The following is a 5,268-nucleotide window of genomic DNA, read 5'->3' on the forward strand; positions in this document are numbered from 1 at the left end:
TACATAAAAATACTTTGAACAATGTATATATTATTATCATAAATCATAAACGTAGTTCGTACAATTAAAATCCCTACATACGTTCATCAATATATAATACTTCATAACTAATATGTTTCTAAAAATACCACAAAATTAAAACACAATAAAGATGTAGTTGTAGCCTTACAAAGCTAAATAATACTAAGATCTAGCAAAACAATGGTGGTATCCAGTTTGAAGCTTCAAGTAGTGTCTTCCTGTTCTTGATCTGTTGGACCTTTATTATTATTTTCGAGTACCTTGAAAAGATGAAAAATAAGACCAAAATTATAATTAGCACATGTAATATATCCCAAGAAATCAATATATGAAGCAAGATAAGTGCAATTAAGCAAATTTTTCTACAAATTACAGAAGATGAGCAACATGCACACCAAGTTGTTACTTATTTCATCATCCTAAATTGAGACTGAGAATCCCTCTGAAACTTATTCTAGAAGTAAATTAAAGGTGTAAAATAAAATACCATTATGAACTGTGCAATGGCCAAAATCACCTCCTTGCGCAAGCATGTTTATCATCAGATGTGTTTAAAACAGGGCAAAAAATTATATACAATGCATTTTTTTACTTTTTGCTCATGCATCAGGAGCATACACATGTCCATGTGTTTGTATGCCAAAAGGCAATAAACTTAAAACCAAAAGTTTCCATGCATCCAAATCTAGTAGGAAGAAAAGCAACTTAAGGGTTGCATATAGGTGGACACTGATTCAGATGTGAATTAATAAGCTAGTATTACTGACATTATTAATACTAATGTAGCAAGTAAGTGGAACTATAACCAAATCTAACCTCTGAATTGCTCCGCCATTGCCACTATCACCAGAAGCTGCAGTTAGAAGCAAAAGTTTCAAGTAGCCTTTAGAGGCATCCTGCAACATTAAAGGTAGATAAGTTAAGTGTTGCGCAAAAAGAAAGAAAGAAGGAAAAAAAAAAGGTCTAAGCAGGTAACAGATCAGGATGGAGTAAAAATGACCTCCTACATATCTCAATCAAAAAACAAAAGAAAGGGAGCAGAAGTGAGTGGGACATCCAAGAGTATATATATGACACACTTTAATGACATGACGTCCTCAAGATCTAATACAGGGCTTAGTGTCTCAAGCACATAACGGACTCCTATTAGCCTCCAACATATCTTTAAACCATGACCAACGTTTTATACAAGTGACCTGTTCTATTCAGGTCACCTATAATTTATTGAGGAGTCCGCGATAACTGAATAAAAAAAATACAATCAAAACAAGAATAAGAAAATTTAACAATGATAACAACATATACACCAAAGCAACTGTGCTGACTAGAAGTAAAAACAGATAAAATAGCCAGATATAACTAATAAGAAACAAACACTTTACAGGATTATGTCGTTAATTCATCGAGCAATCTGAAAATTTGAACAATCACTGTTTGTTCTGTTTGAAAGTGTTGAGCCCCATGTTCGAAATCGAAACACTCCTAACTTCATTCCTACCTCACTTCCAAGGAGAAAAACGCCATCAAAGGTATGAGAGACAAGCATTAAAATCCTTGTCTGAAAAACTTATGTCACAACACAAGTAAAAGTGAAGTGATGATGAACACAAGAGTCAAGACACTCAGTCTAGCAAGGAGGTGATAAGAACATAAATTTATATAATTTAAGGTAAGCAAGGGGTTCATATGAAGAGCAGCAAAAGACATACATCCATCTCTTAATCCCAAACAGATTTTTTATCCCTTTTTTTGTCATTCGGACTATTAGGCTTGTTTAGGAGAAAACAAGGAGAATTCAACCAAATTCAGAAATCCCGTACCTTCTTTTTGCAGATACCACCATCAGAATCAAGTAATTCATTGAGTTTCTCCTCAACTGCATCATTTAGGTCATGTGTAACATAGGTGAATAAAATTATTCATATGCTTAATCTCAAAAGGCTAAAAACATCTACCTGCTTCACGATGACCATTAGCAGAACCCTCTAGTATTTGGCTTGTAGGATGACATCTTAGATTTTGAGGTAATTAGAACAGCCTTCCCAACAGTTGCTGAACTGCCGCTAGATTTCCGGTTCTTAACAGAGTTAGGTGGGCGAGAAATTTTTGTTCCGGGACGCGGTCTTGCATAGTTCACACGCAGCATAAACCTCAGTTACCCTACCACTTGAATCAATGGAACCAGTGAGAGACTTTTGCATTGTGTTTTCTACAGGCAGTATATCTGATTTCGGGGAAGATGTTGTTGTGCTCATCGCAGGCCCGGCTAAGGCCCTGTGTAGGGTGATCAACTGCACAAGGCCCCAAAAAATATAAGGGCCCAATTGTTGTGTTGACCGCCCAAAATTTATTTTAAAAAAATCTTACTTCACGCGGCAACCTTTACGGCTTCACTCCTTCAGTATTCAGGCATTAATTGCTCCTCCAAAACCCATTAAGAACTGCGTCTTTTCCAATCCTCCAAAATTTCATTAATGGCTCTTTCTTCAAAACTCCATTAATGACTCCACCATAGCTTCAAGCTGACATATTTAAAATTAGGTTTAATTGGTAATTTTAATTTCTTTCTCTCTCATATCTCTTGGTCTCCTTCTACCTCACTCTCTTTAGAATAGCTATTGCCTTCACCACATAGCCTTGTCGCCCATCCCAGATCAACTCCATCAGCCATTCGTTTCAAGGTGCTACTACTTGTTAATTGTTCTACCATTCCATGCTTTTTTTCTATTTCTTGTTAATTTCATTTAAATTGCTACTACAAGTCTATTATGTGGTTTGGTTTTTGATTGATTCTGTAAGGGTTTTCTACATGCTCAAATTATTAATTTGATTGTTAGTCCATCAATTGAAACAATAGAAATTTTTGTTGTTAAGAATACAATTTATTGATATTACCCTGTGAACTAATTTTCAGATTTATCATCTATACATATAATGCTTGTGTTTGATGTTAGCGGTTTGACTGTTCTAGTATATTAATCAAATTTTCATAGTGTTCATGTGAGAATTTCATGTATAACTATTGGGCTACGGTTAAATAAAAAATGGAGAATGATCTATCTTTATACATTATTGGAGGGTTAAGGAATAAGGGCCCCAGTTATATTGTTCGCACAGGGGCCTCATTTTCTTTGAGACGGCCCTGGCTCATCGAATGTTCTGTTTTGAGTGTATGGTTTTGTATAGCAGATATAGATTGATTTCAAAAAATTTTAGACTATAAGCCTGTCGAACTATCTATAGATTCATGAACTTCATCAATTGTGACTCTTTCTAGCACAGTAAGTGATAGCTCAACGTCATCAATTGAAGACTCTAATTTATTTATTAAATTATCAGCTTCAACAATGATATCAGAATTCTCCTCATTTATGTTATCTCCAGTTAAACCCCGTTCAACATCCTGAGAACTGGATTTAGCCATCCTCTCCTCCAGGCTATGGTCAATTTCACCATTTTCATTAACCATTACAGGTTCTGGAAATTCTTCATCTGAGTCTCCTTGAACAATTCCTTTTGCATTGAGTGGATCACCTCCTATATAGCCCCGACACTTACGAGAGCCACAATGACATTTCTTTGCAGCAGCACCAAATACCCGTACATAATTATAGTCAAAAGTCAACTCTTCACCCTGTCATAGCCGAGTTACAATCACATGAAAATCAGACCAGTACATTCATATTTGCAAAAACGCTTAGCAAGATCATGTACCCCAGTCTCAACATGATTAGCTCACTCAACATAAACAAAGTTCATAGGTTTTCATCTTCAACTTATTGCTCGTGCGCTATGCTTGAAGCTTCTTTGATGTTCGGGGCTTGTATGTAAGCCTCGTGTTTGAGTGGCACACCCAATTTCTGTCCAATTTTCATTGCTTCCCCCCTCCCCCTCCCCTTACAAAAAAATGCATTGCTCTTTCCTCAGTTTTTCTTTTCTTTAACCAATTCTTATTTATTCATTGATGTTTAAGAAACCTCACGGTTCAAAAGTGGGGGGAACTCGGAAGTATATTCCACAGTAGTGTCAACAAGTTAAGGGTGAAGGTACACATCTCTAAGCATCTCAAGAGTCAAGACCCTCAGCCACAATATGTAGCTTCACCCTTAAATCCTAAATCCAGCTCAGGGGGTTGATAGTTCAAACTATTAAGAGTGTGGCATGTGCATGAAATCATAACACTCTAGAATATGTTAATGTGCTCAATATTGCTTTGACAATTTTGTACTCTATACTGTGAAAACTGAAACTTAAGCGACCAATAGAGTTAGTATACTGTTGATAGTAACAAATATCTTTATCCCATAGATTATATGTGCAAAGTATCGCCACTTGGGATTAATAAAACCTAAAATATAACAAACACCTATTGTAATTCAAAAAAACCAGATTGATATTTACAAAATTCATCAAAAAACAATAATTGGAGACAAATTACAGAAGGCACACATACCTGATGAAGAAGACGATGGCAAACAAGAACAATTTTATTGAAATTTCAGAGAATTCCGTTGTACAACTCACATTCTCGCCGCTTTGCAATTTGTGAGCGAAATTCGAAGACTTGGAACGAAAAAAAAAGAGCAATTGATGAGCGAATTGAGAAATTCGAAGAATTGGAACGAAAAAAATGGAGAAGAAGGCATACCTGATGAAGAAGACGGTTATGGCGAGCAATTGATGAGCGAATTGGGAAGAAGATGATTATAGGGTTTTTCGTTAACTACCAGCGCAGTGTTAGAGCTACAGTATTGTGTGCAGTTTGTGAGGAAAAGTGGGGGGAATTTTTTATTTTTAATTATCATTTAAATTGCTCTAAAATTTTAAGCACGGGATACTATCTAATAAATTCACGTGCCCTACACGTGTAATGAGGATGCTTAAAAGCGTAGGCAAGATTCTCGACGCTTTTAAGCGTCGAGATACTGCGGAATCAATTTGGTCCGCTCAACACTTATACCGAGGCGTCGAGCATAAAGCGTCCAGAAGGTAAGGGTTCTCTAGTAGTGTTCATTTTGGACACGGAAATTAAAGAAACAATAATTATGATGTACTTGTACAGGGAGTTGTTGTTGTTTTTGGAAGTATTGTCATAGAAAATGAAAAAGAATGAGAACATTAAACGGATGGGCATGTGAAAAGAGTAAAAAGGCTTTTATTATACCCAACCAATGACATTGAAGAAACATTAAACGAAAGTATCAAAAACTCATGTGAAAAGATGGAGAGAATGGGTAAAAAGTGATG

General features: G+C 35.9%; 1 long non-coding RNA gene across 1 annotated transcript; it reads right to left on the reverse strand.

Moving 5' to 3' along the window:
- Positions 1–16: 16 nt before the first annotated feature.
- LOC104897007 (uncharacterized) lies at positions 17–4,794 on the reverse strand. The gene is made up of 6 exons (XR_007275767.2): positions 4,670–4,794; positions 4,475–4,584; positions 1,977–3,655; positions 1,842–1,897; positions 838–917; positions 17–281 (listed from the first exon to the last, which is right to left on the reverse strand). It is a non-coding gene; the product is annotated as an uncharacterized LOC104897007 (long non-coding RNA).
- Between the last annotated feature and the right edge of the window lie 474 nt (positions 4,795–5,268).

This window comes from Beta vulgaris, chromosome 6 (genome assembly GCF_026745355.1).
Source record: "Beta vulgaris subsp. vulgaris cultivar EL10 chromosome 6, EL10.2, whole genome shotgun sequence".
Taxonomy (NCBI): domain Eukaryota; kingdom Viridiplantae; phylum Streptophyta; class Magnoliopsida; order Caryophyllales; family Amaranthaceae; genus Beta; species Beta vulgaris.